At 43.4% G+C, this 12,444-nt stretch overlaps 1 protein-coding gene across 2 annotated transcripts in view; it reads left to right on the forward strand.

The window, feature by feature from the left end:
- Positions 1 to 12,444, forward strand: part of TSEN54 (tRNA splicing endonuclease subunit 54) — a 217,061-nt gene that overhangs the window by 17,156 nt on the left and 187,461 nt on the right. The gene's annotated exons all lie outside the window — the stretch shown is intronic.

A 12,444-nucleotide genomic window follows, 5' to 3' on the forward strand; every position in this document is an offset into this window, starting at 1 on the left:
ATTTTGGTCATTCGGGTCACTTGTGACCCGATGACCCGGAAAAAGAAGGTGATCGGCGGTGTACAATACACCGCCAATCACCTCCAGTTGCTGGGGGTCACCGCCCCAGCAACTCTGCTATTGTCCGGCCAATAGTAGTCCAGCAGAGGAGGGGTTAACGGTCCCCTCACGCAGCTCTGCACGCTTGCTGAGTTCAGTCAGCGGGCAGAGCTGCCACGAGAGGACCGGGACCCCCCTCTACACGATCGGAGCCCCCTCAGGAGCCCCTAGATCAGGGAGAGCAGTATTCAGGGCAAGGTAGGCATTCTGTGTCCCAAAAAAGTAAAGAATAAAGTAAACCCCCTCCCCTGACCCCCTAATAGGTCCCCAAGGGTCTGCTGTCACCTGATCCGTGTGACCCCGGGCCCTATTAGAGGTTCAGGGTGCTGCGAGTGCAGACCATTTTTCTTTTTGGCCGCAGCTTTTTTTTTTTCTTTCCTGTAATTCTACACCAAGCACTACATACTTCCCTGCCCCCCCTCCCCCCCCCCCCCAGCACTATGTTAAAGTAGAATATGTCACGAAAAAATAATCTCGGAGTCAGAATGATAGCTAAAAGCATCCCAGAGTTATTAATGTTTAAAGTGACAGTTAGAGATGAGCGAACTTACAGTAAATTCGATTCATCACGAAATTCTCGGCTCGGCAGTTGATGACTTTTCCTGCATAAATTAGTTCAGCTTTCAGGTGCTCCGGTGGGCTGGAAAAGGTGGATACAGTCCTAGGAGACTCTTTCCTAGGACTGTATCCACCTTTTCCAGCCCACGGGAGCACCTGAAAGCTGAACTAATTTATGCAGGAAAAGTCATCAACTGCCGAGCCGAGAACTTTGTGACGAATCGAATTTACTGTAAGTTCGCTCATCTCTAGTGTCAGTGGTCAGAATTGCAAAAAACGCTCTGGTCCTAAGGTGTAAAATGGCCTGGTCCTTAAGGGGTTAAATTAAAGGGGTATTCCAGGATTTTTTTTTATTTTACTATGCTACAGGTGCTGTAAAGTTAGTGTAGTTCATAATATAGTGTTTGTACCTGTGTGTGATGGTTTTCTCACAATTCTTCTATGATTTTCATCCCAATATTTATTTTTAACAGCATACAAAATGACCGTTGTCTCGGATTTTTCCCAACTTGCAATGTGGCCGAGACCTGACTCACTAGTCAGCTGATGACAGGGAGCCTGTCTGCTTCAATGGGTGGAGGGATCAATCTGCAACTAATGCAACAGCTGTTGGCACCCTGATTGAGGGGCCTTTTGTTTCAATGGGCTGATGTGTGGGAGGGAGGAAAATGGAATTGTGGGTTTTGTAGTCAAAAAAAGAAAAGTCAAACAGGAAATACAAGTTAACAAAAAGCTAGCCACAGTGTTATGGTAATCTCACAACATAGCCATTTAGCCCCAAGACAAGCACAGATCCTTCCTAAGCATGTCCATTACTGTCTGCCAGGTACGTACTAAAATCACCTTATGGTGGATAACCCCTTAAGGACCAGGCCATTTTACACCTTAGGACCAGAGCGTTTTTTGCACATCTGAACACTGTCACTTTAAACATTAATAACTCTGGAATGCTTTTAGTTATCATTCTGATTCCGAGATTGTATTTTCGTGACATATTCTACTTTACCATAATGGTAACATTTTATGGTAACTTGCATCCTTTCATGGTGAAAAATACCAAAATTTGATGAAAAATTTGAACATTTAGCATTTTTCTAACTTTGAAGCTCTCTGCTTGTAAGGAAAATGGATATTCAAAATACATTTTCTTTTTGGATCACATATACAATATGTCTACTTTAGGTTTCCATCATAAAATTGATGAGTTTTTACTTTTGGAAGACGCCAGAGGGCTTCAAAGTTCAGCAGCAATTTTCAAGTTTTTCCGAAAATTTTCAAACTCACTATTTTTCAGTGACCAGTTCAGTTTTGAAGTGGATTTGAAGGGTCTTCATATTAGAAATACCACATAAAGGACCCCATTATAAAAACTACACCCCCCAAAGTAGTCAAAATGAAGGAGAAAATTCACAATCTTCATTTTTTACACTCGCATGTTCTTGAAGACCCAATTTTTGAACTTTTGCAAGGGGTAAAAGGAGAACATTTTTACTGGTATTTGTAGCCCAATTTCTCTCAAGTAAGCACATACCTCATATGTCTATATAAATTGTTGGACGGGTGCAGTAGAGGGCTCAGAAGAGAAGGAGTGACAAGGGGATTTTGGAGAGAACATTTTTCTGAAATGGTTTTTGGGGTTATATTTTGGAATGTACTCTGGACTTGGTCAAATTATGGAAAATTCTAATAAAAAGGGAAAATTTAGGGCTCCATGGAAGTGCGATACTCCCTGAAGCAGCCTATGCAGAGGCCCGGATTATCTGGGCAAGTGTCACACTGAATGGTGGGGTCCCTCCGTCTCCCCTTCCTCTGCATTTTTTTCTGGGATCATCCCTTCTTTCTACTGGGGGGGCTCACATGGAAAGTGTTGGCCTGGGACGATCCTGACGCCTATAACTCCAGACCCTTGGGAAGTCCGGCCTGATCTTTCCCGGTCAGCAAAGTTTAGGAACCTTAGGAGTTCTTCTTGGTACTGGAGGAATGTCCCTGTGTTGCCAGCGTACTGGGACAGTACAAAAGCGTTGTACGTGGCAACCTGTACCAAGTAGACCGCAACTTTTTTGTACCATGCCCGTGTTTTCCGCATGGCGTTGTATGGCTTGAGGACTTGATCTGAGAGATCAACTCCCCCCATATACTGATTGTAGTCCAGAATACAATCGGGCTTGCATACCGGTCCCACGGTACCTCGCACAGGGACAGGGGTGCTGCCGTTCCCATGAATAGTGGTAAGCATAAGGACATCCCTCTTATCCTTATACTTCACCAACAACAGGTTATCATGGGTCAGGGCACGGGACTCACCCTTGGGGATAGGCGTCTTAACAAAATTTAGAGGGAGGCCTCTCTGGTTTTTCCGCTCAGTCCCACAAGCGGACATGGATCTGGCGGCAAGGGATGTGAACAGAGGGATGCTGGTATAAAAGTTATCCACGTACACGTGGAAACCCTTATCCAGCAATGGGTGCACAAGCTCCCAAACGAGTTTCCGCTAACACCCAGAGTGGGGGGACATTCTGGGGGTTCAATACAGGAATCTCTTTCCTCATACACTCTCTAAACTTGAGAGTGTACCCGGAGGTACTCTCACAAAGTTTATAGAGCTTCATGCCATACCGCGCCTGCTTCGAGGGAATATACCGGCGGAAGATGAGTCTCCCCTTAAAACGGAAGTATGTAGTGTGTGGTGCTTGGTGTAAAAAGTGTAATAACAGTAATAGAAAAAAAAAAAAAAAGGGGTGGCAAACACAGCTCCCTGAACCCCTAATAGGACCCGGGGTAAGGGATCAGACCCTAATAGGACCCAGGGGGACCTATGCGGGGGGGGGGGGGGGGAAACGGACTTTTTTTTTTCTTTATTGAATCCTAATAATCTAAGGCTCCTGAAGGGGCTCCGGAGCTCCGAGGGGGGATCCACGGCTTCTTCTCCCTGCTGCACCTGCTGACTGAACTCAGAGAGTGGGTGCAGCAGTGGGAAGGGACCGTTAACCCCTCCTCTGCCGCACTGCTATTGGCTGGACGATCGTCGGCCAATAGCAGCGTTGCTGGGGCGGTGTTAGCCCGGTGCGCGGTAGAGACCGGAGAAACACCAGGACGTTCTGGAACGTCCTTGGTCTTTAAAGCACAGGGTGCGGGGATGTTCCAGAATGTCTTAGTCCTTAAGTGGTTAAGTAAATACTTACACAATTCGCAGTGGCCACATGAAAAAATATCTGGTGACCGAGGTGGTTGACCTAATTCGTCTAGCAAGTGAGAGAGTGAAATGACTATGGACAAGAATGTCCTTAACCCCTTCCCGACCTATGACATACCTGTACGTCATGGGTGGCAAGGCGTTCCCGACCCATGACATACAGGTACGTCATGGACATTACTGCCGCTACTCGCGGCACCCCGCAGCGCCCGGAAAGATGGTGGCTATCACTGATAGCCAGCCATCTTACCGTGCGACCACGGGGGGTTTCGTCCCCCACCCCCCCCAGCGATCGCTGCTATAAGCTGGTCAAATCTGACTAGCTGATAGCAGCGTTTCGCTATGAAAACACTTAGCAGCGCGGTGTGTGAGTCCGGATCACGGGGATCGGGACACACACCGCTCTGCTAAGTGTCCCTGACCCGTCCCCTGGCGTCACTTACCCGTCGGAGCGGTGTCCCGAGCGGTCCCGGCGTCCTCCGTGCGGTCCCGGCTGCGCTGCGTCCCGGAGGTGAGTTTCCGGCAGCAGGGCGGCATCTTCATTGGCAGCAGTGAGATCGCCGTAAAGCGATCTCACTGCTGCCTCTGAGAGTTTCAAAACTGCAACTCCCAGCATGCCCAGACAGCCTTTGGCTTTCTGGGCATGCTGGGAGTTGTAGTTTTGCAACATCTGGAGGTCCACAGTTTGGAGACCACTGTATAATGGTCTCCAATCTGTGGTCTTCCAGATGTTGCAAAACTACAAATCTCAGCATGCTCAGTCTGTCCAGGCATGCTGGGAGTTGTAGTTCTCTAACATCTGGAAGACCACAGATTGGAGACCATTATACAGTGGTCTCCAAACTGTGGACCTCCAGATGTTGCAAAACTACAACTCCCAGCATGCCCAGACTGCCCAAGCATGCTGGAAGTTGTAGTTCGGCAACATCTGATCCTTCAGATATTGCCGAACTACAACTTCCAGCATGCCTTGGCAGTCTGGGCATGCTGGGAGTTGTAGTTTTGCAACAACTGGAGGCACACTAGTTGGGAAACATTGTCCGTTTCCTACCTCAGTGCCTCCAGCTGTTGCAATTGTTGCTAAACTATAACTCCCAGCATGCACTGACAGACCATGCATGCTGGGAGTTGTAGTTTTGCAACAGCTGGAGGCACACTGGTTTGGAAACACTAAGTTTGGTTGCAAAACACTTGAAAGTTTATTACTTAACTTAGTGTTTCCAAACCAGTGTTCCTCCAGCTGTTGCAAAACTACAACTCCCAGCATGCACGGACAGCTCAAGGGCATGCTCGGAGTTTGCAACAGCTGGATGTTTGCCCCCTCCCCCCAATGTGAATGTACAGGGTACACTCACATGGGCGGAGGTTTACAGTGAGTGCTGCAAGTTTGAGATGGCGCAAATTTTGCGCTGCAGCTCAAACTTCCAGCGGCAAACTTGCTGTGAACCTCTGCCCATGTGACTGTACCCTAAAAACACTACACTACACTACACTGACACTAACCTAAAATAAAAAGTAAAAAACACTACATATACACATACCCCTACACAGCCCCCCTCCCCCCAAAAAATGAAAAACGTCTGGTACGCTACTGTTTCCAAAACGGAGCCTCCAGCTGTTGCAAAATAATAACTCCCAGTATTGCCGGACAGCCATTGACTGTCCAGGCATGCTGGGAGTTTTGCAACAGCTGGAGGCACCCTGTTTGGGAATCACTGGCGTAGAATACCCCTATGTCCACCCCTATGCAAATCCCTAATTCAGGCCTCAAATGCGCATGGTGCTCTCTCACTTTGGAGCCCTGTCGTATTTCAGAGCAACAGTTTTGGGACACATATGGGGTATCGCCGTACTCGGGAGAAATTGCCTTACAAATTTTGGTGGGCTTTTTCTTCTTTAACCCCTTATGAAAAGGTGAAGTTGGGGTCTACACCAGCATGTTAGTGTAAAAAAATAAATTTTTTACACTGACATGCTGGTGTTGCCCTATACTTTTCATTTTCACAAGAGGTAAAAGGGAAAAAAGACCCTCTAAATTTGTAACGCAATTTCTCCTGAGTACGGAGATACCCCATATGTGGGCGCAAAGTGCTCTGGGGGCGCACAACAAGGCCCAGAAGGGAGAGTGCACCATGTACATTTGAGGCGATTTGCACAGGGCTGGCTGATTGTTACAGCAGTTCTGACAAACGCAAAACAATAAATATCCACATGTGACCCCATTTTGGAAACTACACCCCTCACGGAATGTAATAAGGGGTGCAGTGAGCATTTACACCCCACTGGTGTATGACAGATTTTTGGAACAGTGGTCTGTGAAAATGAAAAATTAAATTTTTGATTTGCACAGTCCACTGTTTCAAATATCTGTCAAACGCCAGTGGGGTGTAAATGCTCACTGCACCCCTTATTAAATTCCATGAGGGGTATAGTTTCCAAAATGGGGTCACATGTGGGGGGGGGTCCACTGTTCTGGCACCATAGGGGCTTCCTAAATGGGACATGCCCCCCAAAAACCCTTTCAGAAAAACTCACTCTCCAAAATCCCATTGTCGCTCCTTCCCTTCTGAGCCCTGTAGTGCACCCGCCGAACACTTTACATACACATATGAGGTGTTTCCTTACTCGAGAGAAATTGGGTTACAAATTTTAGGGTGATTTCTCTCCTTTTACCCCTTGTAAAAATTCAAAAATTGGGTCTACAAGAAAATGCGAGTGTAAAAAATGAAGATTTAGAATTTTCTCCTTCACTTTGCTGCTATTCCTGTGAAACCCATAAAGGGTTAAAACGCTTACTGAATGTCATTTTGAATACTTTCGGGGGTGCAGTTTTTCTAATGGGGTCATTTATGGGGTATTTCTAATATGAAGACCCTTCAAATCCACTTCAAACCTGAACTGGTCCCTGAAAAAAAGCGAGTTTCAAAATTTTGTGAAAAATTGGAAAATTGCTGCGGAACTTTGAAGCCCTCTGGTGTCTTCCAAAAGTAAAAACTTGTCAATTTTTTAATGCAAACACAAAGTAGACATATTGTATATGTGAATCAATATGTAATTTATTTGGAATATCCATTTTCCTTTCAAGCAGAGACTTTCAAAGTTAGAAAAATGCAAAATTTTCAAAATTTTCATGAAATTTTTAGATTTTTTACAGAGAAAGGATACAAATATCAGTGAAATTTTACCGATAACATAAAGTAGAATATGTCACGAAAAAACAATCTTGGAATCAGAATGATAAGTAAAAGCATTCCAAAGTTATTAATGTTTAAAGTGACAGTGGTCAGATTTTCAAAAAATGCCCAGGTCATGAAGGTGAAAATGGGCTGGGTCATGAAGGGGTTAATATTCAGCCCTCTTGTAAGTCAGCATTTGGGGATTTTTTTTTTTTTTTTCTTTTTTTTTTTTTTTTCTTTTTTTTGTTTTGTATATTTAAAGGGTACTCCGGCCCTGAGACATCTTATTCCCTATCCCACTGCTGGGGACCCCCGCAATCTTGTATTCACCACCCACCTGTTTGAGCTGCATTCTGCGGCTCCAGCTCATACACAGCTGGGTGGCGACCGTCACCCCCTCCAATAGATTTGCATAGTCTGGGCGGGGGGTGACGTCACAATACTCCGGCCCCGTGGTCGCCAGCCGGCTGTTTGAGTTGGTACCGCGGCGTGCAGCTCAGACAGGGGGGTGGCGAATACAAGATTGCGGGGGTCCCCAGGGGCGGGACCCCCGCGGTGAGACATCTTATCCCCTAACCTTTGGATAGGGGATAAGATGTCTCAGGGCCGGAGAACCCCTTTAAGGGGTTTTTACACAATCATCCAGGTTTTCCTAGTGATTGCATGTCCATGTGCATAAAGGGGTTAAATGAATAATATACTAATTATATCAGCCTACATTTACTATGTTCATGTAGTCTACTTTGTGAACTATGTCAGAATTTTTTGGGTTGGCAAAATAGTTATCTGTTACAATCACAGATCCTAGATTTTAGAACAACAACACTAGCTTGTGTGGTGCATAGCAACCAATCGGATTACTTCGTAAAACTTTTGAAAAGGCATCTGAAAAATGAAAGAAACAATCTGATTGGTTGCTATTGGCAATTGGACAACTCTTCCTCTACACCGGTTTTGATAAATCTTCCTTGTGGTGTTTAAGTGACATACTGGTCTAGTTAGCTGGGTCCTTAACATTATCCCGACATATACATCATGTAATGGGGGAGGTAGCACAGTGCAGGGTTTGTGCCATATGCGCCAGATGCTGGTAATGACCGAAATCAAAGATCACTGTTATTTAAACGTTTAAACACTCTTGATTGTGGCTTTTTAACATTAAATCCTGCACATCTCTGGTGTCTAATGACTCCACCCCTTGTGACGAGGTTGCTGGGGCAGCCCAAGGCCTTACCTTGGCCTCAGAATCTTCCTTCCCTTAGCATTTGTTAGAGTACCGTTAAACTAGATTAACCCCTTAAATGGGAACTGTCAGATACAAAAAATTTTATATGTTGTACATCTTGGCTGAACATAAATTTTTCTAATCTATTTCAAAATTTCATTTCCTTTTTATAGAATTCATGGCTTATAAAATCATGTCTTTGTCCAAGCTGAAGCACAGGCATGGACAAAGTCCAGTAAGTGAGGGTGGTCTAGGACTCCCCTGTGCTCTCTCCTGTTCTATCAGACAGGAAAGAACACAGAGGAGTGCTAGCCTACTCTCACTTACTGAACTTCGCCATGATTTCATAAGCCATGATTTCTATAAAAAGGAAATCAAATTTTCTGACAATGCCCATTTAAGGACATGGGACTTTTTTTTTCTCTTTTTGTCTTTTTAAATCCATATTGCTTTAAATTTTCTACTTACAGACCCATATAACGGCTTGTTTTTTGCACAACCAACTGTACTTTGGTCACTGATCACTGATTTAACACCAAATCTACAGCGAAATGAAGAAAAAAATATATTTGTGGGAAGAAATAGGGAAAAATTTCTACGCAGTGCACTTTTTTTTTGTACAAATGTTATATCTTTTCTGTAGGTCCATATGATTAGAACAATACCCAACTTATATAAGTTTTATTTTATTTTACTACTTTAAAAAAATTATACATTTTTGTATGAAGATTTGTGTGTTTAAAATTGTCCCCTTCTGACCCCTATAACTTATTTTATTTTTGGGTAGATGGGGACATATGAAGGCTCAATTTTTTAGCGCCATGGTCTTAATTATTTAGTGATACTATTTTTGTTTTGATGGGACTTCTTGATCGTTTTTATAAAAAAAAAATTCTGGTATACGAAGTGACCAAAAATACGTAATTCTTGACTGTAGTATTTTCCTACATTTACGCCATCTCGCTAACGAAGTTTAAACCGTTCTCACGAGCGATTGGGCCGATGCCCGGTATTAACCCTTTAGACGCCATGATCAAAGCTGATTGCGGCGTCTAAAGTGAAAGTAGAACTATCACAGCAGCTCAGCGGAGGTGATTGGGACCATCGCGACAGAATCACGATGTCCCGATAAGCTCACTGGACGACGGGAGGATCCTCACCTGCCTCGTCGTTGTCCGGCTAACTACTTCTCCATGCAGCAGGCTAGAGCAGCAGATCGCTGGTTACACTGATCGGTGATATGCTGTGGCATAGCATTGAACAGTGTATGCAATCAAAAGATTGCATGGTATAGCCCCCAAAGGGGACAAAAAAATAAAAAATAAAAAGTAAAGTGGCAAAAAAAGAGAATAAATGTGAATAAGCCCCCTCCCCTAATAAAAATTGAAATCACTGCCGCGTTCGTAAATGTCCGAACTATTAAAATACAAGGTTGGCTAAAACCGCACGGTCGATAGCGTACACGTAAAAAAAATACCAAACTCCAAAATTGTGAATTTTTGGTCACTTCATATACCATAAAAATATTTTAAAAAAGCGATCAAAAAGTCCCATCAAAACAAAAATGGTACCCATAAAAACTACAGACCATGTCGCAAAGAATAAGCCCTCATATAGCCCCATACGTGGAAAAATAAAAAAGTTATATGAGTCAGTAGATGACAATTTTAAACATACTAATTTTGTTGCATGTAGTTATGTTTTATAGTAGTAAAATAAATAAAACCTACATGAATTGGGTATCCCTGTAACCGTATGGACCTACAGAATAAAGATATAATTTTTACCGAAAAGTGCACTGCGTAGAAACGGAAGCCCTAAAAATTAGCAAAATTACGTTTTTTCTTCATTTCACGCCACAAATAATTTTTCAACGCAGATTGTTATACAATAAGTAATGTCAAAGGACAATTGGTAATGCACAAACAAGCCCTCATATGGCTCTGTAGGTGCAAAATTGAACACGTTATGATTTTTAGAAGATGAGGAGGAAAAAACGAAAGTGCAAAAACGAAGATTGTTCTCAGCCCGATCAGCTACCCTGAGCTTCCATTAGTAGGTTTTGGCTTTTTTTTAGATGCCATTATCAACTTTGATTGCGGCATTTAAAGGGTTTCTTCTTTTGGCACTGTTACAGGTAGCTTTCAATGTAATTGGTATCACCATGTGTAATTGTCTGAACTAGCAAATTATTTATGCAGGATGCAGGGGACGTGAACGCCAAAAAATTTTATACGCTAAAATTGCAGATTTTTGGTCACAAAATATAATTAAGTGATCAAAAAGCAGGAACTGCACAAAGTAGTACCAATAAAACCTATAGGTTATGGCTCAAAGATGAACCCTAATACCCTTTCTGGCTTCGTAATACTTGCCATACATAAAATAAGCTCTAATACAACTTTGTCAGTGGAAAATTTTTTCAAAAATTAAAAAAAATTATGGGACTTAAAATTTGATAAAGAAAAAAACATAAGCCACAATTTTTAATTCAGGAGATAGGGGGGCTTAAGTGAAATGCACTGACTTGGATTCTCCAAAAGTAACTTAACTTTGTTATGGATTTAGTATAAGGCTTAAGAAGTTAGCCTGGGTTTGTAGGAGGGGCTCTGGGCCTTTAAGAACCCTCCGTGCGCTCTGGTCCTCGCGCCACGGGTTCTTCTCGTTACGTCTGTAAGTCACGTCAGCAGTCAGCTGACCGGATCCAGGAAGCGGCGTCTCTGCGGGCAGTAAGTATCCTGCGGGCTCCTTGTTCTCGTTATCGGCGGTAGTGGTAAGTATGTAACGGGCAACGGGAGTCGGTGGGAGGGATGTCTATTGTGGTCAATGTATCGGGGTCCTTCGGCGGGGTCCCCACAGCGGGGGGCGGCTGGTTGGTTCTGCCAGCCCATGCTACATGGCTGCTGGACTATAATCATGCACACTGTGGCATCCAGGTCCGGGCTCAGTCGCCGGGCCTGTATGGGGGGCACCGCTGCTGGGACAGGCTTGTGGTTTGGGGGGGGAACAGCGTGGATCCGGTTATTAGCCTGGTTCATGCTGCCTCCTTGCCAGTTGATGTGGGCATTGCTGTCTGGGACTCCCGTCAGGTTCGGCATGGGAGCCGCACGCAGCGAGCGCATATGCAGGAGGCGTTTTTCATCTCACTAGTTAGCCATACCCCCTTTTTCATATGAAGGTCGTATGGTTCTAGGCTGCTGGCTAGGGTTTAAGGTCAATTCTGGAGAGCTTAGGAATGATATATATATATATATATATATATATATATATATATATATATATATATATATATATATAAAAAATAACTAATAATAATATTAATACACCTATATATATATATATATATATATATATATATATATATATATATATATATACACACATAAAGAAGGTATTTTGCTCTGGCATGGAGATTCCCTGTCTGTCACGTCTACAGGCCACAAAACTGTAGTTTTTGTTTTCCTCATAGCCTGCTAGGATTCGAAGTTGTTGCTTATCAGTGGTGCTTGTGATTTAGGTGGTAAAAAGTTCATATACATCTCTGTATTATCTGCTCCCCTGTATGAACCCTGGCATCGCACTTTTGTATCTATGCTTCGTTGTGTGGGCGCCGCACGCCCTGCTTCGGTTGACTCAGAGCATTCTTTTCTTCCGTACGGGCAGTCCAGTACTTATGCCCTGGTATGTATTGCTCCTTTTCCAGATAAGCATATAATGTGTGTATATTTGTCAAAGAATTTTTATTTATTTTTTTAAAAGGGTGCACGCATGCTGCAATGTATATCACAGTCACGATTGGTACTCGTTATATATCTTTTTTTTTTTATTTTTCAAAAATTGTTTTTATTAAATTTTCAAACAACAAATCGGATTGGATCCAACATTGCCATCGGTTGGAAAAATTGTGATATTTTCCAGCTCCCAGTGCTATAATTTTCTCGAAAGAGTATGTAGTGTTAATTTTAGATATCAGTTGATCCAATGTAGGGACATTGGAAGATTTCCAGTTATACTATTGCCGTTTTTGCCAAAATACAAACTATACAGTAGAGATCTCTAAGATGTCGTGGTAGTGTATGTAAGTTAAGGAACAGCAAAACCGATTGTGGTGTCCATGGGACGCCACAGCCCATTATATCTCTTAGTAAATTATGGCATGAAGTCCAGAAGGGATTAATCGCTTGACATTGCCA

The sequence above is a fragment of the Hyla sarda genome, chromosome 13 (genome assembly GCF_029499605.1).
Source record: "Hyla sarda isolate aHylSar1 chromosome 13, aHylSar1.hap1, whole genome shotgun sequence".
In the NCBI taxonomy this organism is placed as follows: Eukaryota; Metazoa; Chordata; class Amphibia; order Anura; family Hylidae; genus Hyla; species Hyla sarda.